General features: G+C 32.6%; 1 long non-coding RNA gene across 1 annotated transcript in view; it reads left to right on the forward strand.

The window, feature by feature from the left end:
- The window catches only part of LOC116270500, a 64,587-nt gene extending 45,518 nt beyond the window's left edge, over positions 1 to 19,069 (forward strand). Inside the window, exons 3-4 of the long non-coding RNA XR_004178529.1 lie at positions 13,396 to 13,598; positions 18,203 to 19,069. This is a non-coding gene — a long non-coding RNA (uncharacterized LOC116270500). The remainder of the gene's footprint in view (positions 1 to 13,395; positions 13,599 to 18,202) is intronic.
- Positions 19,070 to 20,436: the final 1,367 nt, after the last annotated feature.

Below are 20,436 nucleotides of genomic sequence, written 5' to 3' on the forward strand. Positions count from 1 at the left end.
AAGATGACTATTTGCATTTACTTTATCAAAGTGTCATTCTTTCCTAAATATCTCATGTCTTTATTTTACCTACACTGAGAATCTGAAAATTGAAATAACAAAAAACTCATGGTAAAATACTTTGTATACAAATTTAGATATATTATATCTAATATAATTCAAATGTTAATTAGCTGAAGAAAACAATACTATTTAGCTTCACATTTAAATATTGTCCCTGTATTTTTTAAAAATAATTTGTTTTATTGACTTAATTTAAGTAATATATTTAAGTTAGATCAAAGTGTGTCACATTTCCCCAGTTCTGCATAAACACTCTGAGAGAGATTTTGGTCCTATTTCATTTTAGGAAGCTGTGGAGATAGGTATATCATTTCCCAGTGTTTGGAATTTTGATAATTTATCTACAGTGAAATAATTGTTCCTCCCAATCTTTATTTTCCTTCTTCCGATATAGTCAAAGTTACTCTGAACTAACCTGTAGAATTTGACATATTTCAAAGTGTTAGAGCTCCACATGAGACCACCTTTAGTTTCCATGAATACAGATTGAGAGGTAAGTGCCTGAATCCAACACATTAGCAAAGTGTAGGATTGGATAGATGAAATAAAGCACATGAGCCCCATGAGGCATGGTGATATTTTTACCCTTTTTTGGCTTACTGTGTAACTAAATAACATAAAATATTTTGATATCACTTGACTATTAAGTATTCCAAGATAGCAATCCACTTTAATAAGATTCATATGATATTATGATTATAAACATGAGTTACTTTCATATACATATTTCTGTATATAGTTTTGTAAGAATATGAAGCAAAATAAAACTTTTTTATTAAGATAATACTTCAATATGGTAGACATTGGGTTAACTTATGATGAATTGCTACTAATAATATAAATTAAGTATAAAATACATATTTATGTATACATTTTTATTATGTCCCAACACTACTATATTTGTAAGACTACTGAGTTTTCTACAGGCTCTTTTAAAATTAGTAAATCAAATGTAAAGGTGATATGTATGTATGTATGTATCTATATATCTAAGTATAATTTTGAGTGAACTATAAGTGAACCGAGAGTGATCTTAAAGGAAAATGTATTGTTTTGTTTAACAATAACAAAACATTTAAAATATTTTACATATGCAAATATAGATAAAGTCATCATGTGTGGCCACAAAATGAATCATAAATTTCTAGAGAGGACAAAGATCTCATCTTCTTTGAATATTTTACCTAGTACACAAGGAAATAATACATTATCTAACTCTTTTGTATGTCTCAAAATAAAACCAAGTGACTATCACTAATTAAATCTTTATTATTATTAATTATTCCAATAATGAGGCATAGTTAAATAAATAATATGAAGTAAATATCCATTGTGTATCACAAATATAATACAGGAATAAGTGATAATATACAGTTACAATTAATAATGAGATTAAGAAATTATTATGATTCTCCTTTAAATTCTCTACTTTGTAAAGTAATACCAAGAACATATTTCCCTTACACAAAGATTCAGAGGATTTATGACTTCTTCACTATCTCTCACTAATCTTGGAACACAATATGGTAGAAAATATTACCATTTCTTTATGAAAATATCACCATCTCATCGTATCTCGTGTGTGTGTGTGTGTGTGTGTGTGTGTGTGTGTTTTGGCTAAAAATGTATTGAAAGAGGATGTAACCTCCTGTAGTTTAGAAAAAAGTTGTGAAGTATAAATATAATTAATGCCACTGAATGACACATTTAAAATATTTAAAATGGTCTATTTTGTGTTATATATATTTCACCACAATAAAATAAAAAGGAATGTAAATTTCTATCTAGTGTCTGACATATATATTTATTTCAGGGATATACACAATGAAGATAAGGGTTTGTAATTCATTGCATTCATTTGAAAGTAACTGATTATTATGTCTTAGAATGAGTTTGTCATAATTTTAATAACTGTTTTAAACCTAAATATTTGAGTAGTGTGATATATTAGTATTAGGTGTTAGTACTACATTTATATTTTATCCTATTATTATACACCTTTCATGTTTTGTTCACCCAATAAGCCATATGTTAGTGTGTATTTCTGAATGGCTACACTAAAATTGGTGAAGGGTCAAACTCTTTTCTTTTTAGTGTCAGCAGTAAGGCAGGCTTTGTAACACCTAATTGTGTAGCAAATAATTTGATCACTAAATATTGGATCACAAATTTTTCCCTTCATAGGTTTATGAGCAAATATAATTCTTTAAACATAACTGAAAGTATTAAAAGTGATACACAAATGAAACTTTAGTTACAGTGATTATAGACTCTATACAATCAATATCCAGTCAATAACTTAATAAGGGATTAATTATTTTTAAAACAGTCTAACTTCAGAATTACTGCTGTCAAACATGAAGGTATTTTAAAAATAGTCTAAAGATTTTTAAGAAAAATATAGACATATACAAACACTCCAGTAGAGAATGACATAACCTGCTCATCATTATACCCTCTCAGTATCACCACTAGGAAAAAAAAAAAAAAAAGAAAAAGAAAAGCATGACTCAGTAATGCTCACGAGATTAGTTGTTTTTATTCTGAAACGAGAAGAGCCTGAGAGTCCTGTAAGAAAATGCCATGTTGATCAGGGAGAAGGCTCTCAAAACCTGCAGTGGATAAAAGAGAAGAAGAACCTAGAATAACACAAGACCACCTAGACTGAGCCACGTATCTTTGAGAAAAAATGTGTGCCTCTATAATCTGCTGAATTTGGAGGATCAATGTAAATTTATCAAGATTTAAACATTTAGGAAAGTATCCAGCCAATAACAGTATATGCTGTCTATTTTCTTTACTGAATAAATTCTGACATAATAGAAAATTACATAAGTTCGGAAGGAAAAAAAATCAAGCCAATGTTGTAAACTCGATACCCACCACCTCCCGGCCAACACACACACACACACACACACACACACACACACACACGGAAGCTCTAAACATAGTTACTATTGTTTTGAATTCCTATTTATCTTCAAAGTGGCAACTGATTCAAAGAATATATCAAAGGCCAGGTTGATAAATCTGCTATTAGAGCAGTGATTAAAATATTTCTGAAAAAGATTTTCTTTGTTAAAGAAAGAAGTAGAAGGATACAAAAAGCTAATTGAGGGAGGTTAAGAATAGAAGTAAGCTGAAGTAAGCTCATCCAGGGAAAGGAGATCAAAATTTTCCTAGCATTTCTTTATTGCAGGTAGGTGATCATCAGTATTCAAAATCTGCTGTACTGAGTAAACAAAGCCAAAAATGAAGACAAACCACACAGGATTCCAGCAGGTTGCTGGGCTTCTTCCTGTTAACTCTATACAGTCACATTAACAAAGTGAACAATTAGAAAGGCAATAAAATCTCAGACAGAGGGAATATCATGATCATAAACATAAGATGCCTAGTACAGCTCTGTATATCATTATTATGTGAGTGTGACACTGCAGTTTTCCCCCAGCATATTATCGAAATTTAATTATAAAGTAAGGAAAATTTAAACAGACTTAATAATGGATGAAGTGATAGGAAAAGCTTTCAAAGAATTGTATCCAAGGTAGGCAACCTGCCAACATGGTACTAAAGCAAGTTTTTTTTTTTTTTTTTTTTTTTTTTTTTAATCATTTTCATATCATAGAAAACCATTTTTATGTTGCAGAAAAGAAATTTAGATGAAAACATTCCCATTTAATGTATTGATATTTTGAAGTTTAAGATCAAATGCTGACAAAAAAGTGATTACAAAATTAATATATAGTTTTTTAAATAAGAAAGAATGGTGGTAATTTTAAACATAACAATAATAATTTAGTCTTTCAACCTGTTGTGAATTACTTTATAAATAAATGTAGTAATATGATTTATCTTATTAGAAAAAAAGGCAAAATGTAAAATGTCTTTAATGGCTGTGAGATACTTAAAAACAATTTTTTTTTTTTTTTTTGGTAACGTAACACATAAAATCCTCAAAGTAAATTAAGAATATTTGAATAATTTTTTAAAAATTTTTGTTTTAATGTTGCCCAGGTTGGCCTCGAACGCATAGCCTCGCCTTCTTGTGCGCCAGGACAACCGGCCTGAGCCACCTCAGCTCCCTGAATAATTCTTTAACATACCATTCATGCATTTGAAACCATAACACAATGTACTTAGTTTTAAAGACAATTATCCAAGTAATTGTATAACTCATATACAAGATAAGGAAGCAAAAGTTATAATGAAAACATGTTGCACCCTTGGATATTATCATATAACTTGTTTTTTAACATAATCACACCCAAATAAAATATTTTTAATTTTTCACAATTATTCTAATTATGAAAATAATAAGAACACTTAAAAATCTTTTTTGAACACTGGGAATTTAGCACTTGTCTGGCATATACTAGGGTCACAGAATTGCTCATTTTGTCTTAAGAGTAATTTGTGTAGAACTCAAAATTTTGTGCTCAGAACAGTACGAATATAAAAAAGTAAATGGTGCGAAATAGGAACAATGGAAGTTGATTATGGGCAGATGCAATAAGTTGTCATCTGTGCCTTCTCTGCCCTGCCACCCCAATTGCTATGTCTATATGGCTAGCAATACTTGCATAGACAATTCACTGGAGTTAACAAATGGTCAATGAAAAGTACTAGGTCTAAATTCAAAGTCAAGGGCTATCTGGTATCTTTATATCAGGTACCTTCATATTAGAGGGCAAAAAGTGACAGCATACATCTCCAATTGAGTTATATTAGTCAGATCCAAAAAAGCAAACATAGTTTTATCAATGAATATATTCCTTCTGATGCTAGAAACATGTTTGTTTGTTCCTGCACAAAATATGTATTTTATTGTGTAATATTGACATGGCCCTTAATAGCAAAATCAGAAATTGAGTTATGTACTCTGTTACTACTCCTGAGGTAATATGTTGAGTATATCGAATTTACATTACCAAAAACAAAAGTTTAAATGTACTGTGGCTATTCTATTACTTAAACTCCCTTTTTCTCCGATCTATATTCAGGTAACTTTTTAATTATTTGTATCTACCTGTTTTGGCTAAATTTAATAAAAGTTTACAACTGAATACAGCACATAGTGCAGGTTAATCTTTCATTCAGCATTTGATAAAGTTAATAAAATAAACAGTTGCTATTACACTGCAAAGTTGATTACTTGGGAGTAATTAATTAACTACCAACACTCTACAAAGGCCCACAAGAGAGTTGGCAAATTTGCAGATTTCTGAGTGCTTCAGCAATTCTTAGGTTCAAAGAGATATTAAAATGCTGCAACCCCTGATTTCATTTGGACTGTCCTTGGAAAGACTCCAACAAATTGACTAAAAACCCTACCACAGGAAGTCAGACATATTCTATAGTCTGAGGAACAGAGTAACGTTTTTGCTGAATAGAGCACTTACTGCTTTTCATAAAAACATGATTCTCTAATACACATCTAATAATGCATAATCTATCAATCTATGCATAAGAAAGCTTTTCAAATTTTAGCATCCTACATGGTCTCTGCTGTGGGAGACAATAATGCACTTGTAAAATGGATGATGACATAAAGCCCTGTGCATATTTCAAATGAGACAAGAAGGTATTTATATAGTCGATGATGTTTGCTATTGCAATAATGGCATTATTTTTTCAATACCCCACTCAAGTACTATTGAGTATATGATTCCCTTGAAGCCTTTTCTTGTGTTATGAAGACTGTTGCAGGACTTACTTTAACACTTACAATAATTGGAAATTATAAAGGAAACACATTCTGAAAGTTTTATTAAATAAACAGTACAAGCCACTCTATGTTGAAACCTATTTTCCCATAATTGGCACTGAATGAGTGATGTCATTGGTACATAATATGCAAAGGATGAATTTCATCTTGAGAATGAGTTGGTTTTCCTTTGATAGAATCCATATTGAATGTGATGCCGTAAAATGAGTCATTCAGTGGGGCCCGGACAAGTGCCCGTTCTAAAACAATTACGTTTTAGGATCGTTTAAAATGTGGACCTTCACAGCACATACACTTTTTTGCTCAAAAACTTCTGTATTAGTCTATAATTTAGGTAATTGTAACATTCCATGAAAGATGAGAGAATAAAATGAAACAAATTCAATACAACAAAAATGTGTAGGGAGAGGCTCTGCAAATCAGCTCCTGGCATCTTTCATCTTCAGGTAGTGCTCTTGATCTCAGCCAGAGGCCAAAAAGTGATCTTTAGGGAGTGTAGAGATATGAAGCAGAGTGAATAGTGTCCATTCAACCCTGCTTTATTACTTGACTAAGGTTGTGAATTTCAAATAACAAAGTACAAATTTTAAATGTTACTTTTTGATAAATTGTTTAAATGGCTATGTGGGTCAGGCGTGGTGACTCATTCCTGTAATGCCAGCAATTTGGGAGGCCTAGGCCTGCGGATCAACTGAGGTCAGGCATTCGAAACCAGCCTGGCCAACATCGTGAAACCCCGTCTCTACTAAAAATACACAAATTAGCAGGATGTGATGGCGGGCGCCTGTAATCCCAGCTACTCAGGAGGCTAAGACAGGAAAATCACTTGAACCCGGGAGGTAAAGGTTGCAGTGAGCCGAGATCGTGCCATTGCACTCCAGCCTGGGCCACAGAGCTAGACTCCATCTCAGAAAAAGAAAGAAAGAAAGAAAAAGTCTACGTGAAAGTGTGGGCCAGGTGCGGTGGCTCACGCCTGTAATCCCAGCACTTTGGGAGGCCGAGGCAGGCGGACTGCCTGAGGTCAGGAGTTCGAGACCAGCCTGGCCAATATGGCAAAACCCCTCTCTACTAAAAATACAAAAATTAGCCGGGTGTGGTGGTGGACACATGTAATCCCAGCTATCCAGGATGCCGAGGCAGGAGAACCACTGGAACCTGGGAGGCAGAGGCCGGCAGTGAGACTGTGCCACGGCACTCCAGCCTGGGTGACAGAGCAAGACGCCGTCTCAAAAACAAAAAGAAAAAGAAAAGAAAGAAAGAGTGTGCTAGTGTGTGTGTGTGTGCGTGTGTGTGTGGAAGTGGAGGTTTCTGTTCATTGGTACATCATACACAAACGTAAAGTTTTAGAACAATAATCATCTATATATTTGAAGTGAATTTGATAAGCTTTTGTTACTGAAATGATTAAAATATAATAGATGGTGTGACTGAGTTATATCCACAAATACATTCTCATTAGGGATTCATCAATTCATAAGAGATGAAAGATGTGTTGTGGAGTCAGTATTTGGTTCCACTTCCTGCCATCATATTTCTTGGTTGTCCTGTTACAACACAACGCTTTTCAAAGAATTGTAGTTTTCTTCTTTTAATATAGTTCCCTTTAGTTTTCCTAGTTAAGATCCTGTTGCCCTGTCTTTAATTTCATAAAAGTAAATGAAAATTTCTGCTTTCTTAATAGATTAACTATTTTTATGCATAGTCTACTTCTGTAGTTTTTGTACTATTATTATCTAATAGGATCTACATCTTACGAAATTAGTTTGTCTTTACCAACTCCATTTTGAGGGAATATATTTCGTTATATTTTAGTAAAACTATTTGTTTGAATATGATTTTTTCCTTCACATTATCTGTCAATCAACCCTATTTTATAACAGCTTTTTAGCTTTGCATCAAATTGCCTACTGGCTGCCAGGAAAATAATAAGCCTTACCAGAGGATTCAAAACTGACTAAGTTTAAGGTGAAAAAATGCACTGTATCCAAAAATGCACTGTGTCCTCAGATTCTGTATTTCGCTCTATAACTATTCTTTTTCCATTTTGCTCAGTTACTACTTTTCCTTCTTTTGTTCCTAGCTGTAAAATTTCCCCAAAGATTTGTGTCCCACCCTCTATCTCTTTCTCTTTTCTCCCTAATGTCAAGAGATCCAATATTTTCTAATTGTAGACATGCTAATGGTTAAAAACAATTTTGTGTATTTCATGCTCCCTGGGGGATAGGAGTGATATTATATTTGGGCATATAGAGTATTGATTCTTGTAACTGCATACAATCCACATTTAACATCTTCTATATCAAAATATATGCATAAATTAAATGAAATTAAATGAAATAATCCTCATTTGCTTGCACAATTTAGTTTTCAGATAAGTGAAATTAAACATCAAAGTCATATATTCTCTCAAGAGTTAAGTTACTTATTTGCATTACACAATTTTAACTACTATTAAGCTTATATAAAGTTTAAGAAATAAAAATGAACAAAAAAAGAGTTTAAAAATTAGTAAAACATTGAATGTTATAGAATTTCCTCATATATTTGAGCAAAAATTAGCATAAACATATTATGAAAGCATTACAGTTTTAGTGGTAATTTATAAATTTACAATTTTGCATGCTATCAAATTATAAAATTTCTCCATTAAGGCTTTGCTTAATGGTAAGTGAAAGAGAGAAACAGTTAAGCCAGGTATTACAAAAATAATTCGAGACGTTTAATTCATTCAAGTGTAGTGACTTTATCATTTTTAGAAAAATTTAACTTTAGTCTCTTGAAAAATAACTATCATCAACTGCTGTGTCATCATGGTACATTATGAAGTAAAGTAGAAATGGCCTTTCATTTTCTTGGGGCCAACTCCCAGACTTAAATGCTTCAGAAATTAGGATAAATGATAATTTTGAAGGGAGAAATTTTCCTATTGCAAAAGATGCATTCAAAGCTTTCTTATAGATATTATTTGCTTTGAAAACGAAGTGTCTGATGAGGCTTGTCTGTAATTAGAAAACATTAGATAAACTCTTCCCATTGTAGAAACATATTGGAACAACTATTTCACAGTAAATCAGGATTTCACCATCAAGTTATGTGATAAGCTCTTCTGTATTACTCAGTAAATCATGAAGTGTGACAATAAGGACACTCAATAAGCTCCTAAGAACTGCATAATAAATCATGAAATTTCACAGTAAGTTGCACAATAAGCTCCACTGTATTAGTCTCTAAATCATGGGCTTTCACAAAAAGTTATAAAAATAATTTCTTTCTTCTTTACCATGTCTACTATTATTATGGGGCATTCATCAGTTGAGGATAAAACTTACCAATAAATGGAAGTCTTTCACTGTAGCCATGTGTTATTGAGAAAAATAGGTATAATTTGTCTGAAATAGAAGGAAAAGCTATTGAGTTTTATAAATATTAGTAAATAATAAAATTAATTCCAGCAACAATGTTAGCTTATGAGTGATATAGAATTCATTTATAGTAGATACTATATTTTAAAACGATTGAAAATTAGTTAATATTTACTTTTTATAACATAACATATATAAATATATTAAATATAATTATTGACAAGGGAAAGATATAAGTATCTAAAATAGAGTGAGTAACCACAACAGTAGTTCATTTTTATTGTGTGTATATGTGAAGAGTGAGAAAGAGAGATGCTTATATGTAATAATCTAAAATGTTTGTTTAATCTTGATGATCAAAAAATGTAATTAAGCTTTTAATAAGTTGAAAATTTGCTGGATACAATGGTATGTGCCGGAAGTCCCAGCTAATCAGGGGGCTGAGGTGGGAGGATAGCTTGAACCCAGGAGTTCCAACCAGTGAAACATAGTGAGACTTTATGTCTAATAAAAGTCGAAAATAATTCGAAAATTTATTTGAGAGAGATGTCTTATGTGAAATAGAAGTTAAATAACCACTGAATTAGGATTCCATTGCTTAAATGATAGATAACTAAATGTAATTAACTACGTTATTTAAATGTCAGTTCATTTTTAAAATTACCTTTAGAAAAATCTATTAATAATTTTTTCAAGAAAATATTTTGAGAAAATAACAAAAGTAAGCAAATTTAGCATAAACATGGGACTTCCCAACTAAATACTACTTAGGACTATTTTATCTTTGTAATGGAAAAAAAGCCAAAATATATTTTAAAAATTTTAAATGCAGGTAAGTTAAGAAAATAAGGTTTATACAAAAAGTAAGATTTGTTCATAATTCTATACCTAGAATTAGAAAATCCTGTTACTCCAAATACGATAAGGCAGATATTCCTATAATGATGACAACTAGGATTCTATGTGAGGAATAGCAGGACAAGAAAGTTCTCACTGCAAATGTCAACATCACTGGGGAGAGAGTTCCGTGGAATTTAGGTCCTACTTTCCTGGGGAAAATTTAGGGAGGTTTTTTTTTTTTTTTCTTTTGAGACGGAGTCTCGCTCTGTCGCCCAGGCAGGAGTGCAGTGGCCTGATCTCCGGTCACTGCAAGCTCCGCCTCCCGGGGGTCACGCCATTCTCCTGCCTCAACCTCCCGAGTAGCTGGGACAACAGGCGCCCGTCACCACGCCCAGCTTATTTTTTGTATTTTTAGTAGAGACGGGGTTTCACCATGTTAGCCAGGATGGTCTTGATATCCTGACCTCGTGATCCCCTCGTTTCGGCCTCCCAAAGTGCTGGGATTACAGGCGAGAGCCACCGCGCCCAGCCAGGGAGTATTATTTTTAAAGTAGTATTGAACTACTGCCCCCTTAAACAGAAACATACACATAAACACAGATATATTGTTGAGTTATCTTATGATACTCTACACAAATTCTTCTCCATGTTGATAAGCCACTGAAAATAGGAATTCTGAAGAAATTCAGATACCATCCAAGAAGAATCACCCCTACCACATCCATTGCAAGCTAAAGTCTTTGATAAGAAGACGTCCCAGATCTGAAAACATTTTACCCTGAGCCCAGTTATTGTTGAATAAAGTGAATTAACAATAGTTACTTTTTTTCTTTCTTCCCTACATCAAATATTTAAGGTTTCTCATCTCTTTTTATTTTCCCTCTTTTGTTTTCCTTTAAATTGCTTGATGTTAAAAGAGCCCAATTTAGTGGGATCATGTAAGCCCCATAGAAGATTGAAATCGACTTTAATTATTTTAAATATCTCAGTTTAAAAGCTTCTTTCAATAATTCTTAAATATTCTCAATTGACCCTGAGTTCGAGATAACTGTTTTTATGCAGATAATCAGCATAAATGGATTAATATTTCATCTCCAATTCTGCTCATTATATTAAAGGAAAGGCCAGTAACTACTTTTGACACCTATAATCTTTACATCTTTTGGTTTTTTAATTTAAAAAATAATCTGATTGTATCATAAAGATAAATATATAGTAGAGTTACATGGAACAATGACATCTTGTTTTCATTTACTGATACTGGATAAGTTTTTAAAACACAGAAATTTTAGGAATTCCCTGCTCAGAAATAAAGCAACACATTCTAAATTACAAATGAAAACACTGGTTGAATTTGTGTGTAAAACTGTACATATGTAAGTTGAAATAAAATTCAGTTACCTTTAAAATTATATTTTCTAAAATCCCTAAGGAATATAGGAAAAGCTAATATGAGCAGAATATAAACTTGTTATTAATCATTATTACAATGTTTGAAAAGCTTTGAAACATTTAAATAAAGCCCACTGTGTATTCACCTAGTATTAATATACATAAACCATAAAATGCCTAAATCTTTAAGTCAACACAAAAACTCTAAGTAGATGCCTTATTAGTTCACATAGGTGATATTAAAATCTAGAAAGTAATCATTAAACTCGGCATGAGTGGATGTCAAGAATATTAATGAAGAAAATGGCATAATTATTATTCTCAAAGTCCCACATGTAATATTTCTATTTTAGCAAAACTAGAAAAGATGTCAAAACTATAAGCTTAGAATTTTGAAAGATTTTTTTTTCAAAATGTGTGGAACATTGCAGCATTTAAAAAAAAATTAAACAAAGCGCCTTATTCAAAATAAATATTTTGTCATTTGCATTTAGTTTCAATATTTCGTTAAGTATAATTAATCATTATAATTCAATCCATACACATCTGCTTCTAGCCAAGATAGATTAGCTCCATTTCCCCTAGGTGGTTTCTCTTACAAGTAGAAGACCCAGCACATAGCATAATAATATAGTCAAGAAGACTGAAAGTTTCAAAGAGGTAGGTAAACCTCATAAGGACATAGGAGCTTGAGGAATGACACAGTGTTGTATTCCCTAGGTTTTCTCTTTCTCTTCCATTTTTCCTACACAGAGCATCATAAAGGTCTCTGTCCTAGAACCAATAGGCATAAAACAAACAAACAAACAAACAAACAAACAAAAAAGCTCCAAAAATAGTATGAGAAAAAAGCTCCATATTTCTATACTATGCACTGCTTTTTAGCCGAGATGTAGGAAAATGGTGGCATCACCACAGGCCTTTTTTGGCAACACTGATCCAACTGTAGCCAAGCACCAACATAACAATCATACCCTATTCATGGTTTTCGTGCCAAGAATAAAGTAGATATTTAACCTCACCCAGTTGCTTGGCAGAAGGAGACAGGATGGCTTCTCCTACTGTGTAGGGCTGATCTTCTTGAGGAAGAAAATGCTGCTCCAACTTAATGCCAGGGTAGTGTCACTGGAATACAGTTAGTGATGTGATGAACGTCTGTAACAGGCCAAGTTAACCTTGCATACTGCCCAGAAAATCCAATGAACTGGGAACAGCAGGTATTGCACCAAAGCAGGTTTAATTAGCCCAAGGCCAGCAAGCAGATTAATGGGATATTTATCTCAAATCTTTCTCCTGGAAAGTTCAGAGGCTAGGACTTTAAATAATTATTTGGTGGGCAGGAAATGAAGAAATGGGTGCTGCTTATTGGTTGGAGATGAAATCATAGGAATGTCCAAATGGTCTTCATGTGCTGAGAGTTTCTAAGAGGGGGTTCCAAGACAGGTTGAGCCAGTTTCCTGGTATGAATCATGGGTCTGGAAAGAGTCAGTTGGTTTCCAGAATGCAAAAATCTGAAAAATACCTCAAATACCAATATTTAAGTTCTGACAACAGTATCATTTTCTATAGGAGAAATTGGGGAAGTTACAAATCCTGTGACCTCCATCTATGTGATTCTCAAGCAGTAAGTGATTACAGAAAGGCAAGATAGAGGACAATGACCAGTTATCATTTTACTATGCCTACATTTTAGCAGAATTCAGGGCCCTCCCATAATCCTATTCTTGTGAACTTTCATTAGTCTTGCAAAGATGGTTTTGGTCCCTGAGCAAGAAGGTGGTTGGTTTTGGAAAGCGACTATCATCTTTGTTTTAAAATTAACAAAGGCATTTAGCTTGTGAGGTTAAAAGCAAGATGGAGTCATTTAGATTAGATTTCTCTCACTGAGATAATTTTTGCAAAGGTGGTTTTACCTCCAGCCCCACTTTATAACAATGAGACCTAATAAAGCATTGCAAGCAAGGGCTAATTACCACTCCACTTCGCTGTACCCTTGCATATTGTTGGCAGGCACTAACAGTGAGCTGAAACTCATCTGGTTGGCATCATCAAGACTGAACTCAAGACTCAAGGCTATAGGATTGAGGGCCAGTCAGAACGCCACTTGTTTTCAACCCTGTAGTCAACTGATTGCAATCCTCTACCCCTACCCAGAGGGAGCTGATCCTCTACCCCTACCCAGCAACAAAAAAAGTAGAGTAAGAAAATGGAAGGTAGGTCTAGATGACACTTTAGTTTCATCAACCTCCTGTGGTGACAATGAAATCAGCAGAGAGCTGAACTTCTGCCTCTACCCTACTGCAAGAAATAAATGCTCAACATAATGAAATAACAGGATCTAATTGATCTATGTAGAACACGTTAGCCAACAATTTTTTAGTGCTCATAAAACATTCATCAAAGATAGAAAATATTATATTTTATAAAACTATAACTAAATTTAAAGAAGTTAAAATTTTATAGCATTTTTTTCTGACCACAATGGAATCAAACTAGATTTCAAAAACACAGAAACCCTTGGAAATTTTCTAAAATATTAGAAATTCAATAATACATTTCTAAATAATGTATGGATCAAAGAGGTAGATTCCAAGGAAATTTAATAATATACATAGGACTGAATGAAAATAATAATACAGCAAATCAAAATAACTGGGATGCAGTTAAAACAGTGCTGAGAGGAAAATGTATATCATTAAATGTTTACATTTTAAACCACAAAAGCTCTCAAATCAATCATCTAAGTTTCATCCTCAAGAAACTAGAAAGAAAAGAGCAAAATAAACTGAAAAAAGGAAAATAATAATGTTTGATCAGGAATCAGTGAAACTGAAAAAAAAAATAAACCAGCAGAGGAACAAAAACACTGCTTCTCTGACATAAAATAAAATTTATAAAACTTTAGCAGGAACAGCAATAAAAAGAGAAGACATAATTTAACATGTCAAGTATGAAATAGAGATATCACTGTAGACACTGCATTTAATAAAAGGATAATAAGTGAATATGAGGAGTAACTTTACATGCATAATTTCAATTAACTCAGAAGAATGGATCAATTTCTTGAAAACTAAAATCTACCAAAACTTAGCCAAGATGTAATGAACAATGTAAACAGTTCTGTAACTGTTGAAGCTGTTAAATTTATAAGTAAAATCTGTTTAAAAAATGGCCAGAGTAAGATTATTTCACTGCTTAATTCTATCAAACAAATAAAGAATAATTAACTATGCTCCTTTTTTTATAGTTTATTGTAAGGGAACACTTCCCTACTATTTTGTAAAGTTACTGTGACTCTGATACCAAACCTAAACAAAGATGACATTTTTAAAAAGAAAAAAAAAAAACTGGAGAACAATGTCATCTGTAAACATAGATGATAAAACCATCAACAAAATATTAGCAAATCTTATCCAGAAATGTGCAAAAAGCAGTATACCCCATGACCAAACGAACTTTATTCGAGTCATGCAAGACTTTTTTAACATTTGAAAACTGATGAAATCTTCATAAAATTGACTGAAGAAAAGAATCAGAGTAATATTACCATTTTACACAGTACAAATTTCCACATCCATTCAGAATGACTTTTTGTTTAATTAGAAATAGAGAGAAACCTATTTGACTTGATGTAGTGCATCTACAGAACACCCACAGCTAACATTATACTTAATAGTGAAGGTCAAATGGTGTTTTTCTATGACTGGGAACAAGGCAAGGGCGCTTGCTTTTGCAACATTTCTTCAACATAATACTGGAAGATCATTCCACTGTAAGAAGGGAAAAAAAGGAAAAAAAAAAAACCATGCATACAGATTGAAAGAAATAAAACTTTTTTTTCAGATGACATGATTGTCTATGTAGAAAATCCCAAGGGTGACACACGTGGACACACACATACACACACTCTCACACACATGCACACACACAATCTCCTAGAATGAATACATGAGTTAAGTCATAGGATATAAGAGCAATTGTATAAAGATATATACAATTGATTAAAAAATACAGTTGCTACATAAATTGATATATGAATATAAATTAATTTTATTTCTATATGCTTACAACAAACAAGTGAAAATTGAAATTAAACGTGCAACATTATTTACTAGTGTTTCAAAGAAAGTAGTTAGCTCTATACTTAACCAAATATATATAGTATTTATAGGCTAAAAATTAAATTATAAAATCATGATGAAATAAACCAAAGCAGTCCTAAATAGATAAATATAGGGTATAAATGGGTAGGCAAACCAAAATAATTTATAGGTTCCTATATCGGTCCATCAAAATATCAGTGATGCTTTATAAAGCACAGAGAAGCTCATTCTAAAATTTACATGAAACAGCACAGAACAGAGGATAGCTAAAATTATCTTGAAAAAGAAGTGGTATCAATGGCTCTGTCAGATGTTAAGCCTTACTGTGAAAGTACAATTTGTAAAAGAAAGTGGTATTCATGAAGTAGAAGGCTCAGATCCATGAAACAGAAGCAAGAACCATGAGAACAGAGAATCCAGAGTTTCAAAAAATTAGACCAACAGATTTTTGACAATAGTGTAAAAATGATCCAATGGAAGAAGGAGAAACTTTTCAGTACATAGTAGTGGAGTAATTGGATATCCATAAGTACAAAATCTTTTACAAAAGAACCTTTACCTAAAACTCACATATTTTATAAAAAATCAGCTAAAGCTAGAATCATGAGCCTAATTTAAAACGCAAATCTCAAAAACTTCTTAGAAAAAATAAAATAGTAAAGAAAACATCTATAGCTAAGACATAGGGCTAGGTGAAGAGTTCTTGGTCTTAACACTAAAAACACAATCCATAAAATAAAAATTGATAAACTGGACATCCACAAAATGAAAACTTGTTTTTTTCCTGTGAAAACTCATGTGAAGAGAAAGAAAATCTAAGCTATAGACTGAAAGAAAATATTTTCAATCCATATATCCAACAAACGTATTTCATCTAAAATATATAGCACACTCAAAACTCAACAGTATAAAACCAAATCGTCCAATTAGAAAATAGGCAATAGATGAAGAGACATTTTCCAAATAGTGCATACAGTTGATAATAAGCACATAAAAAAGATGTTCAACATCATTAACCATTAGGGAAAGGCAAATTAAAGCAATAGTGATATATCACTACACACTTAGAATGAGGAAAATCAAATAGGATTAACATCAAATGTTCATGAGCATATGAAGTAACCAGCTCGACCACGCTGACATTGCTAGCCAGAATGTAAAACAGACCAGTCACCTGGAAAAGGTTGTGGCAATTTCTTACATAACTAAACATTTGTTTATAATATATTCTGGGAATTGTACTCTGGGGCATTTAATTCAGAAAAATGAACACATATTCATAAAGCTTGAAAGTAAATATTTATAAGCACCTTTGTTCATAATAGCCAAAAACTGGAAATAATTCCAATATCCTTCAATACATGAATAGTTGAACAAACTGTGGTGTATCTATACTATGAAATAATACTCAGTGATAAAAAGCAGTAAAAATGAGATAGCAATTTAGATAATGCTAAAATAATTATTCTGAGTGAAAATGCTAATCTCAAAAGGTTGCATACTATACAATTGCATCTATATTACATTCATGGAATAATAAAAATACAGAGATTCAGAGCAGGTTAGTTATTGCCAGGGATTAGGAAGCAGAGGTTAGAAGTGGCTAAGGTTACAAAAGGAGATCCTTATGATGCAGCTGTCCTGTATATTGACTGTGAGGGGGTGGTAAAACAAATCTGCAGATGGGACAAAATCGCATAGAACTAAGGTCACATACACACATATCCATGCACACACATGCAAGAATGCATGTAAATCTGGTGAAATCTGAATAAAATGGATGGATCAGGTCGATGTCAATTTTCTGGTTTTGATATACTGCCGCAATGCAAGAGGTTACCACTGTAGGAAACTGGGTGAAAGGTATATAGATTTTCTCTCGGTATTAGTTTTTCCAACTGAAGGGGAATCTATAATTATGTCAAAAATAAATAAATAAATAAATCCATCCAGTGGTGACACAAATGTAATGGATAATAAAATCGTGTAATTTTTAATGTTTGATGGGATATTGCTTAATGCTAAGAAAATCATTTTTGTTTACCTACTTTTATGAAAACTATATGCTCTTGAGAAGAATTTCTCACATTCCTATGTCATCAGCTCATGTGAAAGGTAGCAAGTGATGCAAACTAATGTGTGAATTGCCATAAAACAATAACTGAAATATTTAAATCAAATAAAAATTTGTTACAACAAATAAGATTATTGGTAGGGAACTGATTTCAAAGATATTTTGCTTCCATTCCAGAGTGGAACTGCCCCTTAGAGCAGTGATTACATTGTAATAGTTTTTCTAGTCTTTATTATATAAATATTACATATTATATTAACATATATATTCTTATTTAGATAATTACTTAAAAATAAATTCAGTTTTCAATTACTGTAGGATAAGCTGGTGAAAATAGTCCCCTGTACATATTATGTGCCATGATTTTCAACCCTGCCTCTAAACCAATAACCTTAGTTTATTCTATATTTGAACATCATATTTCATTTATCTGCTGCATTTTTGTTCTCCAAAAAATTACTATTGTTCTATTTAGTGCTAATTTCACTTTTTCCTCTAAAATATTTTAGGGATTTATGTGTATTTAAAACCTTGTCATGATTATGTGAGGTGAATGACTTATAGTGTTATCTTTTCTTGAAAATCAATTTTATCTTCCTGTTCAGTGCATTTTATGTTTTCTTTCCTCTCATCCTAAAAGAAGTTCTGAAATGAAGCCAACTTATAATGAGATGTCCTCTGAAGTAATCAAATATTACACTGAGAGTCATCCATCACAGAAGGCCCACAAGTTTCTGTTACCTATATCCTTGGAAAATGTGAATTAAGTAATTACAAATAAAAAGTTGACAATATCATTTATGCTGTTTCATTGTGTTAACTTATATGGCTGGTTGGCAGCTCTAAAGCTGCGCCAGAGACAGGGGAATGCCATATCTTTGTATTATTTTGTGAATGAGTGACTCATAATTTGAGGTCAATATTGTGCTTCAAATACAAATGACATACCTAATGTGGAATGTAAGAGCAAAATCATATGTCCAGATTACGTATATTTCTGTTTTATTTTGGGTGAGGTCAGTTTGATCAATATACATAGCTGAGCTTTAAATATAGAATGGAATCAAGAAATTCGGTTTGGTAAAAAGTTTTAAAGAGAACAAGATGTTCAATTCTACATTGATCATAGATTACATCAAAAGTCATTAAATGGCAATAGCTAAGACAGAAAAATATCTTAGCTAATTATTTGTTTTAAAGATATTCTATAATTTATATTTCATTACTCTTTTATTGTAAATTAGAAGGTAAAATATATGTTTCTGTGTGATGTGGGCATATGTGTGTAGAAGTCAACTGTGCTTTGTCAATAAAACACCACGTAGTAATTTTAAATAGGGTTTTCTTTCTGATGAGCTCTACAGTCATCACCATTATATGCAAAATATGAAAGTAGTAAATAATATAAAATAAACCATTATGCGTCTGGGCACGGTGAGTCATGCCTGTTATCCCAGCACTTTGGGATGCCAAGGTGGGAGAATCACTTGAGGTCAGGAGTTCGAGACCAGCCTGACCAACATGGTGAAGCCCATCTCTACTAAAAATACAAAAATTAACCAGGTATCATTGTGGGTACCTGTAAGCTGCTCAGGAGGCTGAGGGATGAGAATCACTTGAACCCAGGACACGGAGGTTGCCATAAGCCGAGATTGCGCCAATGCACTCCAGCCTGGGCGACAGAATGAGACCCTGTCTCAAAATAAATAAATAAACAACCAACCCATTATGCTTTCTTAAAGGGCACATAAAACATTTCTCTTAAAAGTTAAAATATACTGTAGTTATAATAAAAATTTATTTGTCTTTTGTCCACATGTTTGTACCATGGTCCTCAAACCTTTCAGAATATAGCCCATGTATCAATTCTAAGATGAAAGAAAAAATTTTGTGAATGAATATTGGGTACAGAAAGTAATTATGCAGTTGGGGTTATCAGCCCAATTCAGTGAACCTACATATGAAATAACATAGGTAACTCAAGTGACTTAAGAAACTTCCTTCCCACCAACAGTGTATAAGCATTTCCTTTCTTCTGCAGCCTCACCAGCATTTGTTGTTGTTCGACTTTGTAGTAATAGCCATTCTGATGGGTGTGAGATGGCATCTCATTGTGGTTTTAATTTGCATTTCTCTGATGATTAGTAATGCTGAGCATTTTTTGTATGTTTGTTGGCCATTTGTATGTCTTCTTTTGAGAATTATCTGTTCATAATTTTTGCCCATTTTTAATGGAGTTATTTGGTTTTTGCTTGCCGATTTAAGTTCCCTAGAGAGTCTAGGTATTAGGCCATTGTCAGAGGCATAGTTTGCAAATATCTTCTCTCATTCTGTAGGTTGTCTGTTTGCTCTATTACTCGTTTATTTTGCTGGGAAGGAGCTCTTAATTTAATTAGGTCCCACTAGTCTAGTTTTGTTTTCACTGCAATTGCAAGCTTAGCAAAAAAAACCTTTTGCCAAGCTTGATGTCGAGAAGAGTATTTCCTATTTTTGTCTTCCAGGATTTTTATAGTTTGAAGTCTTATGTTTAAAGCTTTAATACATTTTGAGTTAATTTTTATATATGGTGAAATATAGGGGTCTGGCTTCAATCTTCTGCATATGGCTAGCCATCTATCCCAGCACCATTTTTTTTAATGAGGTGTCCTTTCTCCATTGCTTGTCTTTGTTGACCTTGTTGAAGATCAGATGATTGTAAGTGTATGGCTTTCTTTCAGAGTTTTCTCTTTTGTTCCATTGGTCTATGGGTCTGTTTTTGTACCAGTACTGTGACAATTTGGTTAATTTAGCCTTATAGTATAATTTGAAGACAGATTGTCTGATGCCTTCAGCTTTGCTCTTTCGCTTAGGATTAGTTTGTTTGGGCTCTATTTT

The sequence above is a fragment of the Papio anubis genome, chromosome 15 (genome assembly GCF_008728515.1).
Source record: "Papio anubis isolate 15944 chromosome 15, Panubis1.0, whole genome shotgun sequence".
NCBI classification, from domain to species: domain Eukaryota; kingdom Metazoa; phylum Chordata; class Mammalia; order Primates; family Cercopithecidae; genus Papio; species Papio anubis.